Source organism: Schistocerca gregaria, chromosome 5 (assembly GCF_023897955.1).
Source record: "Schistocerca gregaria isolate iqSchGreg1 chromosome 5, iqSchGreg1.2, whole genome shotgun sequence".
In the NCBI taxonomy this organism is placed as follows: domain Eukaryota; kingdom Metazoa; phylum Arthropoda; class Insecta; order Orthoptera; family Acrididae; genus Schistocerca; species Schistocerca gregaria.
In genome coordinates this window covers 309,205,208-309,221,698 of record NC_064924.1, presented here as the reverse complement: position 1 = coordinate 309,221,698, position 16,491 = coordinate 309,205,208, and the positions used below count along the sequence as shown (strand labels likewise).

The 16,491-nt window shown below is 41.6% G+C and overlaps 1 protein-coding gene across 12 annotated transcripts in view; it reads right to left on the bottom strand.

Moving 5' to 3' along the window:
- LOC126272147 (neuronal acetylcholine receptor subunit alpha-7-like) overlaps window positions 1-16,491 on the bottom strand; it is an 881,076-nt gene that overhangs the window by 291,036 nt on the left and 573,549 nt on the right. The gene's annotated exons all lie outside the window — the stretch shown is intronic.

The following is a 16,491-nucleotide window of genomic DNA, read 5'->3' as shown; positions in this document are numbered from 1 at the left end:
AACCTGGCCTTTCTGGAGCAATACTCTTACTATCGATCTAGGCGTATGCATTGCCCGAGAAAGACAAAGTCCTCGGTTTCTATTCTCAGTGCAGCACAGTTTTTATCTACCAGGACATTTCAAGACACTCTATGGTTCAAATGGCTCTGAGCACTATGGGACTCAACTGCTGTGGTTATCAGTCCCCTAGAACTTAGAACTACTTAAACCTAACTGACCTAAGGACATCACACACATCGATGCCCGAGGCAGGATTCGAACCTGCGACCGTAGTAGTCGCACGGTTCCGGACTGCGCGCCTAGAACACAAGACACTCTATGTTTCTTTATTCGTGGTCATGAGGTCATTGGCGAACGAAATGGCTAGGTAACTCCCGAAGAAAAGATCGGAGGAGTACTAATGGGTTTCGGGTAGCCCACTGGCGTAAAGAGATTCCTCCCAGAAAGTGTATTACAGAGAAAACCTCGATTTGCAACGCAATCCTGTAACAACATACGACGCCAACACGTGAATGAAGCCAGAACTACACGACGAACGAACGAGTAAGTTATCCTTTGTAGCCAACAGCGAGGTGTGCAAATTGGCGAACGAGCACTTCGAAGGCTGCCTGAGCGTACAGTTTATGTAGCACATTAGTTGTTGTATTTCGCCAGGAGGGTAGTTTGTGGATTGTAGGTTCATGTTCCTGCAACATACCTTAAACGATGAGAGACACAGGATACACTCTTTGAGTGTGAGTTCGATTTATTTTGCCAGCCACATTACATGAAACGTTATCTTAGCTTTAGTTCAGCTATTCATTTTTTTACATTACATTTTAAATTTAAACTTCGATGTAACGAAACTTAATGGAAATCTTTCACCTAAAGTCTGCTTTAAGGGGGGTAGGACGTCAAACGGGCCGACTTGGGGCAGGAGAGTCATCACAGGACATTTTAATTTCAGTGTCTATAGTTTAACAAATAAGTTCAAAAAACTTTTTCAGCATCACCAGGAAGGATTCAGGATTCACTCTCATTGCAGTGGAAGTTCGAAAACATAACAAAATAATTTTTTTTTACGTGGGAAATTTCATAATTTTTTCACTTGCTAAAGGCTGCACTTGTTGCCATAGGTACACTTTTCTGCATAAGTTAGAGAGATTCTTTGATGAATTTTGCACATTATACATACCATTCTCACAGGTGTATGAAACTCTAGAATTTATTTAATTTATGAAAAAAGCGAATGAACTGTTATATTTTAAACTTCATGTTTAGGAAAAACACAAATTTTGTAATTAATTACCTCAACTTTTACCACAGTTTTTAATAGATTTAAAAAATTCTAGAGTTTCATACACCTTTAAGTATGGTTTGTATGCTGTGTACAATTCATCAAAGAATCTCTCTAACTTATGAAGAAAAGTGTACCTATAGCAACAAATACTGCCATTAGTAAGTGAAAAAAATGATGAAATTTCACATGTAAAAAAAAATTATTTTGTTAGGTTTTCGAACTTCCACTGCTATGAGTGTGAATTCTGAATCCTTCCTGGTCACGCTGAGAAAGTTTTATGAATTTTGTTTGTAAAAGTATAGACAGTGGAAATTAAAATGTCCTGTGGTGCCTCTCCTGCTCCAAGTCGGTCCGTTTGACGTCCTACCCCCCTTAACAGTTGCAGTAGGAAGCCTTTAGTTATTTGTTACGTACAACTACTGGCATTATCAGTGAATGCTGACAGCTATAGTGTTGATTGTCTAAACCGTTTTCGTCACTTGCGTCATTCCCAGCAGTCCGCATCACCTCTTAGCCGATGGCTGCACAAGCATGTAGACTCCTAGTTACCATGTACGAGGGAGTACAGGTGGGCTACGAAGTCTCACGCGACGGAGTCCTTGGACAAAAACTTTCCGGCTAAATGCCGCGTCAAAGACGGATAAGATGCCAAGCTTTCGATGACTGCCTCAATCTTCTCGAATTTTACGCGGCAAGTTAACCGAGAACTTTTTGTCCAGCGAGTATGGTTCGTTTGAGATTTTCTACATACGAATTTCCTGTCGGGCATTCAGATCCAAATGAATGCTTTTGACTTTCAAATTTGTTGTAGGTTTTAAGGTTAGGTGATAACACGAGAATAAACATCGCGAATTAAAGGAAAACCCTTTAGAAAGCGGAGGAATCTCGTATTTTTCAGCTGCCAAGTTGGTGCGGCCTACCAGGAAATAGTTTTGATGTGTGGCTGAGCAGGCTATGAACTGAATTCACAGAATTATTTCCTCCCCCCCCCCCCCCTTTAGCGTGAACGGATACGCTTCCTTCCCTGTCCCTGCAACCCAGCGTTCAGTTCGGTCAGCTGATTGTATTGTAATGCATTTAATTCATAGGCAATAAACGTTGTCACTTTGAAAATTGCTATGAGATTAAGTTGTTGCTACACACTGATGAGTCAAAACATGTTCCACAGATGAAATGTCCAAAAGAATTGAAAGCACCCATATATCAATTATGACCACTGCCCATCGCGAGAATGAATCCTGCGTAGTGGCGTTACCCGCACGTAACCCGTAAACAAGTGGAGCGGAGACAAATGTGGAGCCGTTGTAATGACAATAGTTCCACATATTGGGAAATCCACCGACACAAGCAACATTCACAAAGTACAGATTATTGTTGCCCAGCGGGTGCGAACGAGCATCACGCAAACGGCGATGCTTGTTGGCAGTTTGCGTGCAACTGTCTTCAGCATCTATGGAAAGTGGTTAAATGGCTACGAAACCACAAGTAGCGGTCAATGTTTTGAACGTTCACGCATCATCGCAGGACGTGGGAATGAGCTGGTTGAAAGCCCCGTAAAATGGAGTAGGCGCATATTTGTAGCAAATCTGACGACAGAAAACAGTATTGGTGCAGACGCAAGTATTTGAGAGTACTCCGTTGATCGTACGACATTGAACGTGAGGCTCCACACCAGATGACCTCTACGAGTTCTTATACTGACCCAACGACGTCGCCATTTACGACTGCGACGGGCACAGGATTATCGAAATTGGACCGTGGATCAATGGAAACGTGTCACCTGGACAGATGAATCTCGTGTCTGGCTACACCACTAGGTCGTTATGCCGTCATCGAGACGAACGGCTGCCGAAAACGTGCAATGCCCCACGGACACAGGTCGATGCGACCATTGTTATTCTATGGGGCTATTCATCTGGATTTCCTTCGGGTCCTGTGGCAGATAGCATGACAACTGCGGAATACTTAAACATCAGTGCAGGTCACATGCGTTCCTTAATGCCTGAGGTCTACTTCCAAGGCGAAGACGTCATCCTTCATGATAACTGTCTATGTTACAGAACCAGAATCGCCTTACAGTGGTTTGAGAAGCACGATAAGACATTCACTTTAATGTATTGGGCACGAAATTCGCCTGATCTGAACGCGATGGAACACATCTGGCAGCTCTGCCAGAAACTACTGGCCCCTAATTTACGAGGGATGCGTGAGCTGCGCGTAGACATTTACTGCCACGTGCCTCTAGACTCTTACCGAGGACTTATCGAATGAATGTCAAGCAGAATCGTTGCTGTATTGCTTTCAGAACGTGGACTATTCCGCTATGTACCAAGTGGTCATAACGAATGGGCTCGTAAATGTTAGATGTAGTAAGTCAGTTTCGTAACCCTGGTCAATTTTGACTCTAAATGTTCCGGACATAGCGTATATTAACAATTTTAGGGGAAACGCGCTTTCGAGACAAATTTTTGTAATGTCAACATTGTATTTTATTTTTTGATTATATTTCAGATTGTGTTAGAAAGATCTCTAATTACCGCGCCTTTGAATACCAATCACTTCTTCTAAGAAGATTCTTCGAAGAACTGCCTATTGACGAATATTTACGTCTCATGTACAAGAAAGAGTGAAGCAGCCATTTCATGAAGCGTGAGGTATTGGTGCGACATGTACTTATACTTTCGTGCTTACCGTTTGTTTTATTCAAGTTTTCAAGGACGCAGCATCCTATGTTGCACATTACAGTAAATATCATCAGAAGCCTGTTGTCTTTTAAATTAAATGGCACTGCTAAGTTAACACGTGTAATTTACAAGTTGCATGTGCATCGTAAATTCGTCCAGTGTAGTTTCTCAACAGTTCTTTTTGTGGTAACACTTTTATATGTTGTTCGTAGGAACACTGTATTTGTATCTGTATTGCAGCTTGTGTTAACTCGTGGAGGTATTTTCCGTCTATGCAGATAACTGAAGGCAGTTTGTTTATTGTCATATGCGTTTCGCTTCTTTTATTTGAGAAGCGTCCTCAGTGGCGATTTCCAGCGCCGGTAACTCATGCTTGTGCCTTCAATACTCCAGCTGGCTGATTTCTGGCGTTCTTTCGCCCACATCTGTCGCATGGCATATATCACTTGCACTTTCCATGTGTGTGTTTTCAATGTGTTAACTTGTTTCTTTTCGCCTTGAATCTAAGGTTTATTTAAAACTAATATAGTTCCGGAACTCGACCAACACCCTACAGTAATGAACCTAGAAACAGATCAGAAAAAGTTCTCCAACTGGGGACCAAACCCGATTGGTCAGCTTATAAGCTCTACCATAAGCGTCACGGAGTGACAATGAATTTATCATCAGATTAATGTAGTCATTGTTGCAGATAAATTAAGTGTTCTAGGCATAATCATCACATGTAGTTGCTGACAGCCCTCATATACTCATTTCATAAGAAAGTTTCTGCCATTGGCTTGGATAATGGAGAAATAAAACGAAGTAACTATGATACTGAAGGAACAAATGGCGCGTCTAACTGTGAATTTCAATAAATGGACAAATAAGAAGAGTACGTTATGGCATACTTTAAGAGCAAATGGTAAGCGTAAAACTGGTCATGTTTCAACCTGAAACATTCTTCTTCTTGAGATCAGAGTGCTGTAAGGTGCCCGGCACTATTCCAGCGTTTAGCAGCTGCGGCCGGCAGTATTTACGATTCTGATACTGAGTTACGTATGTTGGTATCCTTCAAAGCATTTACTTTCTTCGTGTGCTGTTACTGAAAGAAATTTTAAAATTGCCATTTGGACGTAAGGTGTGAGTGAAACTGAATTTGGTTGCGGTTCCTATCCGTTGGGGACAAGTTAGAATTCCTAAAATAGAAAGCCGGTTAGCTTAATCTCTCTGTGACTGAATATATCAATACGTTCAGCGCACCCTTTTAATGCAGTCCATACTGAAAATGATACCATGTAAAAAATTAGTGTTAGTTGAATAAATAAGCTAACAACAGACTTAAACTCTATGTAGGCAGTATAAAATGAAATATAGTGAATAAATCTTGTCGAACAACAGAAGAGTGAAAAAGCATTGCACGCCGCGGATATCAAGTAATTCCAGTATTTTCAAGCAGTGACTGAGACGTGCAAGGGAATCTGATTTTCTGACAGGATGTTAGGATGCAGATGTTCTAAGTGGATAACAGCCTTCAAAGTACGTTATTTATTAAAACACTGTAATATAATCATTCGTATAGTACGCTATTGTGCCCGGTCATCGTTTATGACATCTGATATTTAAGTGGGCATAATAATTATCAAAAAATATGGCTCTGAGCACTATGCGACTTAACATCTATGGTCATCAGTCCCCTAGAACATAGAACTACTTAAACCTAACTAACCTAAGGACAACACACAACACCCAGCCATCACGAGGCAGAGAAAATCCCTGACCTCGCAGGGAATCGAACCCGGGAACCCGGGTGCGGGAAGCGAGAACACTACCGCACGACCACGAGATGCGGCCAATAATTACCAGTCTAAGCATTAATGAAAACTACGTCAGCTGTATAATTGCTACAACCGGTTGCACTCTTAAAACATCTGCAGGTTCCCGAGTTATGCTAAAGTCATGATATAAATGGTCTGCTTATCGTATGCAGTGTCGAAGCACAAAACCAGAAACAATGATCACAAACATCCTTCCGGCCTCCTGGCGGAAGTAAGGCGAGCGGACACGGCATCATGCGTACAGTAAATTGCCCAGAATGTACGCAGCATACTGTGTATGCTCGCCAAAGTTCCGCCAAGCGATTGGAAGGATGTTTCTGGTCATTGTTTCTGGCTTTGTGCTTCAACTCTGCATTCGGCAACCAGACAATTTATGTCAAGTCTTTAGTACTCCTCGGCTAGTTACTGACATTCTAAGAGCGCAGCCTATACAATAAATGTTTAATTATGCAGCTGAACTGGTTTCCATTAATAATTAAAATTTGTCAGCTGTGACACTCACCAAGATCCAGATTGGCTGGAATTAATATTCTTTTTGGAAAAAAAATGTTCCTCAACGCAATCTACTCGGCATCTAACGGATATGATCCACCGACATTCCAGTTTCTTTTATCTTCTTCAGAAGAAAAATCGGTTTCCGAGTATCTGTCATCCACGCTTACAGCACAACTAAATTCTTCGCCGTGGATTCGACTAGACGGAAAAAGAAAATGGGCATTACAAAAACAAGTTTTTGCTTGCCAATGTTGGTCCTTTGTGTATTAATTCGCTATTTAAATGATCCGTAACATAGTATAATAAGGAATTGTCACTCTCACACTTCTTCAAATAAATATCCCATGATTTTCAAAAAACGCATGCCGTCACTTTTTCTGTAGACGAAATGAGTTTCATTTTCTTTCTGAGCAGACTGACCTTTACCAACTCGTTTTAACGACACTTTTGTCTCTTGCGAATAATCGTTTAATTTACACCCACACGAAATCACCAGATGTTCTTTGAGCTATTGCATTAGCTCTTGCACATATGATATTCATTTTAGATCATTTTCGGTCGGACCGATGACCATAGTAGTCTGGTCCCTTTAATCCCACAAACCAACCAACCATTTTCGGTCTGAACCCATGAAAGGCGAACGCCTCATACACGGGAATTCTTCGTAAGCAGCACATCATTTATATTATGTACCCACTGTCTTAACTGTCAGGCCAGTCCGCATAGAAGCTTCCATGATTCGGGGAGGCGCGACGGTCCCGAATCGAATCCGCCCGGTATATCGATGACGTGTGTCGGTGTGCTGATCAGTCTTTTTGTTGGTTTTAGGCAGCTTCCCACAACCGTGTAGCTGAATACTGTGGTAGTACGTACGTCCCACCTCAGACTTTCGCGTGGATAAAACTGGACCCAAACTGATGGGAGTGTAATCGTACAATTCACGTTCAGAAGGGTAGGGGGCGAGGGGGACAGGAAGAGTGTCCGGCCACGCTCTACCACTAACGTTGCCAAATCCAGACTAACATGCGGAGATACGGACTAAGCCCAGGAAAAAGAATATTGTCTTAACTGTCTAATAGGTTTTAATGCGATGATCACTTAACATGATACCCTGAATTTTGTGGAATATTTATTCGGAAGAAACCCCAGGAAGTCATCCAGAACCTTATAATCTTCGACGCTCTCGCGGTGGCGTTGGAATTCGTGTATCGGAATAGTCATCCTAATCCGATGTAGGGTTCACTCAGGAAGCAAACGACAGCGTACGTAGCACAGATTATGGCTCAAGGAGGTGACGGAGAATAGTAAAAAGGAGAATGTGGACTCAGGTAACATCAATGTTTTCAACGACATAGTGGTGGAAGAATTCCACCATCTAGTAAGCAAGATTATACAAGATGGCAGAAACAAAAAATGAATTGTGTACGTTCGTGCAGACAAAGATAGCTTTCTGCAATTTTATTGATAACAGATCTGGACATCCGTATGTAAAGCGGAATTGACTGGTCAGAAAAGGCCGCGCCGAATTTATAAAAGAATGTGGGTGTTATTGGCTTGTCAGTAGAGATAAAACCACATTTCACATTCATCCTGTTTCGCGTTCTCCCCATTTTTAGCGGTCCACTTCTCACTTTCCTACTATTACACTGTTTGATAAAAAGCACCAGACAGTCTTTTTTATTGGGGGGGGGGGGGGGGTGTCATCAGTCTTCTGACTGGTTTGATGTGGCCCGCCATGAATTCCTCTGCTGTGGCAACTTCTTCATCTCAGAGTAGCACCTACAACCTACATCCTCAATTATTTGCTGGACGTATCCCAATCTCTGTCTTCCTCCACAGTTTTTGCTCTCTACAGCTCCCTCTAGTACCACGTAAGTCATTCCCTGATGTCTTAACAGATATCCTATTATGGGTCCACCTGTTAGTGGATCTATGACTGCTTTATGACTGCTTGAAATCTGATGGGGACCCTTTCAGTGGAATGTCTGAATGTCTGTGGATGAATCGCAGACCATTCTTCAAGAACCGAAACCAGAGGGGATAGTGAAGTTGGACTTTGGCGTCTGGAACGAAGCCGACCTCATAACTCATCATAAATGAGTTCCATTAGGTTCAGGTCAGGACTCTGGGTAGGCCAGTGCATTTCGGGAATGTTATTGCCTCACAGATGCGGGGTGCTTTGTCATGCTGACGCGAACGATCAAAGTCTCTCAACTGTTCCTCTACTGTACGCAGTGCACATGCTGTAACATTTGTTCACATCCCACAGCATTTAGCGTCTTCCAAAAGCGCAATAAGGGCACCACACTCTAACCACGGAAAACAACTCCATACCTTAACACTAACTCCTCCGTTCTCGACTATTGACTCTACATATGATGGTAGGTAACGCTCTCCAAGCATTCGCTGAACCCAAACCCCGATGTCATATTGCCACAGAATACAGCCTGATTCCCCTCTAAATCACTCGTTTCCAGTCATCTACTGTCCAGTTGCTTCGCACCATACACCACCTCAGCCGTCGCTAAAACTGACTACAAAAAATCGTTTCTTTTGAGTAGCTGCTCGACCATAATAACCCAATATTTTTAATTCCCTACGCAGAGCTACTGTGCTCGCAGGACTGCTAGTAGCTCTTTGGAATTCACAAATGGTTCCTTCTACCGACTTTCATGCGACTTTTTGCAACTGGCCTCCGCAATGCTCAACGATCAGTGACCCTCAGTAGATGAGACCTGCCTGTTCTTGGTTTAGTTGTAGTTGTTCGTTCGCGATTCTACTTCACAGTGACAGCACCGACAGTCGACTTGGGTAGTGCTCAAATGTCGGTTGGTTGGTTGATTTGGGGGAAGGGACCAAATAGCGAGGTCATCGGTCCCATCTGATTAGGATAGGATGGGAATGGAAGTCGGGCGTGCCCTTTCAAAGGAACCATGTCGGAATTAGGCTGAAGCGATTTAGGGAAATCACGGAATACCCAAGTCAGGATGGCCGGATGCGTGTTTTAACCGTTGTCCTCCCGAATGCGAGTCCAGTGAGCTAACCACTGCGCCACCTCGCTCGGTATTCAAATGACGCTCACAGATTATTTATCCAGGTGGCATTCGATGGCTAGTCTACGTTCGTAGTAGCTGAGCTCTCCTGACAGACCCAGTCTGCTGCAACAGTGAGGAACGGAGGAGGCAGTATTACGGTATGGAGGTGTTTTCCGTGGTTAGGGTTTGATGCCCTTAATTGCGCTAAGGAAGATGCTAAAGGAGGTACGGTATGAACTCAAATTTCAGTATTGTGCACTGCGTACAGTAGAGTAACAGTTGGGAGACGATGACTGTTTGCTCAGCGTGACAAAGCACCCCATATCTGTGAGGCAATAACATTCCTGAAATGGACTGGCCTGCCCAGAGTCCTGACGTAATCCTAATGGAATACCTTTAGGATTAGTTAGGAGGTCCAGACCCCAGCGTCCAGCTTCATTACCTCCTCCGATTTCGGCTCTTGAGGAATCGTGGTCTGCCATTCCTCCATAGACATTCAGACTCTTTACTGAAAGGGTCCCCAGTAGATTTGAAGCAGTCATACAGGCTGGGGGTGGACACACTCCACGTTAAATATCCACTGGCAGGCGTCTGGATGCTTTTTATCAAACAATAATAGCAAGAAAGTGATAACTGGATTGCTAGAATTTGCAGAGAAGGCGACAGGAGGTATTTGAAATGTGGTGTTACTTAAGTATGTTATTTCACAAGTGAACGGACAATGTACGAAGTGAAGAAGTACTAAAACCAAATGGAGAGGGAAGAAGTTTACCTTACCAGATGGCGATGGAATAGCTATGTCGGCACCGGAAAGAGCAGCAAATGGAGAAAGAGAAAAATGATGGACGTTCAGAGATTAGAATTTTTAGAAAAGCACATATTGTAAGTGATGGAAGAGACCTCAAACAAGTTGAAACCTTCAAGAAACCATGGGCCTGACTGTTCGTATCTAAGAATTTCCTTCAGCTCAGTTTTTATCCGCGCAGTTGTCTAAATATTTCTGAATGAAATTAACCTGTACGTGATACATACGTCCGAAAAACAGCCTCAGCTGTTTGATAGTTCGAAGAAAACCGTTACAGGTCACTCTTATGGGCAGTAAGGTAGTGTAATGAATTACCCGCTGCTTTCTCGTGAGATCACCGAAGCGCTGTCTGGCGTGGCGGCTCTTGGATGGGTGACCATCCAGGTCGCCATCTGCTGTTGCCATTTTTCGGGGTGCACTCAGCCTCGTGACGCCAATTGAGGAGCTTCTCGACATAATAGTAGCGGCTTCGGTCACGAATACCATCATAACGACCGGGAGAGCGGTGTGCTGACCCCACGCCCCTCGTCTCGGCATCCTCCACCGAGGATGACACGGCAGTCGGATGGTCCCGGTAGGCCACTCGTGGCCTAAAGACGGAGTGCTTTTTTTCATTACATAATTGTTCAGACGACAGAAAATTATTCAGAAAACAAACGGTTCTTTACAAGGCAGATAACGACCTCTAGTTTTCAGTACATATCCGAACTGAAATTCGTGAGAGGTATCACCTAAAATTTTCATTGAAGTAAAGTAAAGGCGTATGGCATGATTCGGATACCCTGGAGGACAGGTTCAGCTGCCTGAAGTGGAAAGGTGTGCTCTATCCTTTACGCCCGTAGGCATCTTTTCTTCATTAGGAGTGAGCGTTGTATGTTCAGTAAAAAACACTAAAGCATTGGCATTCAAACGGAAATTTCCAGCACGGTGCGACATAGTACTGGAAAGACGATCAGTGAAACGAGTGGCACACTTTCAGCTATTAGGCTGTGTTAATAGTTACGAATACACAAACGATGTCACCAATAAATTGAATTTCTCATACAGTGACGAGACAAGGAATGGTACGAAGTGATGGCTATCCCTGCACCAAAATAAGGAAGCGAATCTTCGACATTTACTAAGGAAAAAAGGAATACAGTCTGCTGAAATGAAATTTTTAATGCAATTAAGGGATGTACCATCAGAAATAAAATGTAAAACAATATTATAAGAGAACAAAGTACGTATACACTGTAAATGAAAAAAATGTAGCAAAGACGCATAAACTGAGAGCTACTTATGAAGAGAATGAGGTTAAAGATCAGTCAAACAAACTAACATGAAAGAGCGGGTTAGGATATCCGATGGACAGATAGCGTCAGTGAAGAAGGATCAGACTGTACATCTACTCCGTGAAGTGAAGAAGAGGAAGAAGTAGTTTTGTAAAAGTTTACCTGACCCACTCCTATCAGTCCATGTATTACGTTATTACAAGAAAGTTGCCAGAGGAAATTTCAGGATACAGTGTTCAAAGAACAAAACATATCTCAGTCTACATATGATGCTTTTATCACCATTTGACAGGCAGTGTTAAGTAATTGATGAATGTGACGAAAGTACTTTCGTAAGGTGCAGTGGCTCTTCGGTATTCATTTATTTCAATTTCATTCAAAACCTGCCTTATCTCTTTGGGTAAAAACACAGTTCTTGTGAATATTTTCTGCCTTCTTGTTGGTTGTTTTCCCGTAAGTCGTGTAATTCACAAAATTCCCCAGCGTTCAACAGCATTTCACTTACGAAAGACATTTCCTTCCTTGTACCGACACACATTTATTGAATTCCTATTGCAATCGTCCTGATCATGAATAAGCTCTCAACTGAAGGATCGCTTGAAACCTAACACATTTGTCACAGTCATCAACAGAGTGACAAAATGCTCTTTTTTAATTAATGAATGCCATTTCCAGGTTTGGTATATGTAACTCCCGAAGTTTGAACATATAATACACTCAGAAACGTTCTGTTGTTAGGGCCACTGTCTTTATTTACGTCTCTTTTCTCCTAACGACACGACTTGTGTGTACAGTTTTTCTAACGGAGATGTGTGCCGTAAACAGCATTTTTATTTTCCAGCGCGAATAGTGCGCCGTAGCATGCCGAAACACTGGAATGAAAGTCTTCGATGTTTATCGCCGCAGTAAACACTAACTCATGCAGTTCCTGTTTCGATTATCATCGGAAAGTCGCTTTCTCTGTCTCTTCGGCTGTGTCGGAGTGGTCACGTGTTAGGTTTGTGTTGTAAAAGTGCGTGAAGTATCTTCGAATCGAAAAGCGATCACAAGCAAATTGTGCAAAACCGCTTTAAAACTTTTGTCCGTCCACTGTTCATGAATGGCGTTACAAGGTTTCAACACTGTGTTTTTCGGCTCTAAGGATAACCTCATGCTGCAGCTGCAGCTGCAGCTGTCAGTTAAATACGCCAAGATGCGGCAACCTTATAATCGTGGCGGCGTAGTCGGCAGGAAGAATTCAGTGACGCAGACCGAAGAAATATATTCGCGATTTAAACTGGACTGTAAATTGTGGCTCTGCTTTGCTTCATTATTTAACTGCTTCATTGTAGAAGTTCCGATTAAATATATGTTTAATCTCCCTGGTGACTACATTGTGTGGCAAGATGGCCCTATCTTTCTGCCATCATAGTATGTGGTCTCCATCACAACAATTTATCGCACTGTGTTTCGGTGTAGTTCTTTTTTTTTTTTTTTTTTTTTTTTTTTTTTGTAACTTGCTGAACAATACTCTAGTTATCGTATAACTTTGTGTGTTGCGTTGAACAGATAAAAGTTGAACTCAAGGCTGATGTGCTCAATGATAGCAGCTTTTAATTTTCATTTGAATTTTTACCACTTGAAAATTAGACGGGGAGCATTTCTGTGTTTCGTTATTTTAAACAAGCAGTCTCTCAGCAAATCTGCGGGTATCCTTAGCACTGATTGGTAATACACTGGTCTTGGTCACCAATGTACATTCTTATTCATAATTTCATTTCGTGTTTCTGGATGACCCCGTCATCAGAACTGTGGTATGAAAGATCCGATGGAAGACAAGATATTAACAGGCATACACCAAAAAACGCAGTGAAGCTGAGAAACGTACCAGTCAAAGTCAATGCACACTGTCGCCTGTAAAAGAAGTACATGTATTATTTAACTTCCATACTGTGCTGTATACAAATGTTTTATTAATAAAATAACCACATTGCAAGAAGGCTGCAGATAATATATTCGAAGCTGCTAGATTGTGAAACAGCGTGGTACATAAATTCCTTCCAAAACGTTAAAAACAATGTTAAGTGGCAGATCAAAAAACAAACAGCTCAATAAACACAGTGTGTGTACAAGGGAGCAGTGCCAGTGATGCCCTGTTACCAGGTAATTCTTTCAGCTTCGACATCGGTCGTTACAATTTCTCCACAAAAGTAGGTATAGTTAAAAATTCCTCTCTACAAGGCCATAGCTGCAGTGCTTCAGCCGGCTGTGACTAAACCCACAAATATTGTACATGTTCACTACGCCAGTTTCAATGAAAAACGTAAATAACAGTACATGAGAGTTACATTGTCTGCACACATTAGTGCATACCAGTCAAAATTTCAACCAAACTGCAGAGACGTTTTTTTAACAGTTTCACTGTCATACACTGTTGTTTAAATAGTTGTTTGAATTTGGGGTACTGAACAGCCCCTTATTCGCTATATGTGTGGGTTTAATCATAGGATCCTGAAGCATTGCAAATACGGCTTTTTTTGGTAAAACGTTTTCACTACAATTACTGACAGTCTGTGCAGTGTAACTGTAATGGCCGATATCGATGTTACAAGCATTACCAGTTACCAGGGCATAACTGGTTGTGCTGCCTTGTAAGCACACTTGAACTGTCTGCTCTCCTTTCCTTCCACAGTTTAAGGCTCATATTTATTGAGCTGTTTGTAATTTTGATGTGCCACTTAAAACTGCTTTTAACGTTTTGGATAAAATTTAGGTACGGAGCTGTTTCGACTTGAGTCACTTCTTATGTTCAGAATGTAGCAGCTTGGAATGTAATAACTGCAGCCTTGTTCAAGGTGGTTAATTTAGCAGCACACCTTTTATATACAACATAGCGTGTATGTTAAAAAAAGGCAAGTACTTTATGAAACAAGTGTTGTATAAGTTTGCGATTATCATAGGCGTACTGCCACTAAGGCCACCTACTGGTAAAACTGTTAACATTGTGCCACTTCGAACTGGTTGTGTCAGTTTAGGCATTGACGAACTTTCTCAGCTTCACTACATTGTTACAATGTACGTATATACCTCTGTACATCGTGATCTGTATTGTGTGTTTCATACCACAGGTTTGATGATGGGATTATTCCGAAACGCGTAATGAGATGGTAAATTTAAAAAAAAAAATGTATTGGTGACTAAGACGAGTGTACTGCCATTTATTGTTCAATGTCTTCGCATTTCTCTGAGGCGCTTGAGAAGTCACAGTGCGCACAGCACTTTCGTACTGCATATATCCGTCCATGACTAATATCAGCCGTTCAAGTGCTGTTATCGTATGGTATAACTTGAATCAAAAATCAATACCGCTACCATGAATTGCGACAGACGAGGGTCGGAGGATTTCACATGCCTATGATGTCGACTGAGATTGCTGAGTGCGATATGAATCTTCGTATTCCGAATAAAACACCGATTTTTGTCGACTCTCCGAAATCCGATAATAGTTTCGTATAAATATTTAGAACCAATTATATACCTGTTTCTAACACTAAATCGATCTCTGTTGTCAGCGGAAATTGGTGTTATCATACGTAGCTGTCATGTCCGACTGACGGTGACTGAACTAAGGGAACCTAATTACAAATTCGTAAACCTTTTTAGATACGTTTAACGACATGTGCAATATAAGGGGCATCCAAGTTATGTTGTGTATTTTAATAATAAAATTTATCTTTTTATCAATATCAGTCAGTGTGTGTGCGCGCGTGTATGTAAGTGTGTGTGTGTGTGTGTGTGTGTTAGTGAGTGAGTGTGTGCGCATGTGTGTGGTGGAAACCACAATACCGAGCGCCCAAAAGTATGTTTTTTCATGCGTACGGCGGCATAAGACTTTTTGTCCCTCGGACAGTTCGCCAATGGAGCAGGAAAGGGAGTTGGCGACAGGAAAGGAACCTAAGCCTTCGAAATGCACACTGCAAAGGCTCGCTATTTACATAATTGTGTGAGAGATTGAGACCCAGTTGAGAATGAAGAGCTGCACGGACGTAGTGCCATTAAAGACATAGTCAATGATACTCGAAACGTAGGCTTATTTTACAACATGACGCTGTTCCGAAACAATTGATATAATCAACGCAGGTAGACTCGCGTCGCCAAAACTTCAAACATGAAGCTGGCTGAGATAGGTGTGGTGTGTTCATTCGGGGATAGTTATTTCTATAAACGGAATTTCGGACATGCAGGATATCTTACTTAGAAAAGACGTTAATTAATTCCCGACAGAAAACCGCGGGAAGCAGAGGTCGTCCCTCCTTCGAAGCTTCACTAAGCGTTGCAGGCTAAGCAACTACAGGCCTATAGTTACACTACTTTCTTAACTCCCATGCAGTAGGTGTACGACTAGTTTTGAACTACAAATGCATGCCATATTGCTGCTACTTACCTCAGGTAATACACTACAAATATTTACAATACTATATACAAAGATAACTTGCAGAACAGAAATATACATCTACAGTTTTAAACAGATATGTATTGATTATTTTTATCGCTTTGTGTTCTTTGGTTTATAGCAGAGGTATTTAAAGTTTGTTTATCTCATTTCATCTTAGATACATACACGACTCTTCTTTAAAGTCTTTCTTAAAATAAGACTTTTAGAAACCCTTTATTTTTTACAGGGATATTTAAAATTATCTTTCAGTTCAGAATTTTTCTTAACGCCCATCCCATGAAACGTAATGTTTGCCAGTTCACGAAAAGGCTTCCCAGTACCTGAATAAAGTTAAATTGACGACCTACTACATTTTTTTTATCAAACCGCATCAACGGATATTTTCTACGACTTTACAGAAATGAGTGTGAAAATTGATTTTTTTTCTTATTAAACACATATTAATGCACCAATTTACTGTCTAAGAGGGGTATAAACGGGTTCTGCGGTGTAGTCTCTAATTTGTGAGTGAATTCACATACTAATGGTTTACACGAAGTTATTTAACCACTGATTGTCGTTAAAATGGTAATAAATAGAAAAGTGCATCTACATTGCCTAAGTATACAGGAAATTGTAACGAACGAGACATAATTACAAAATGGCGTAAGTTGAAGCAAAATATTAA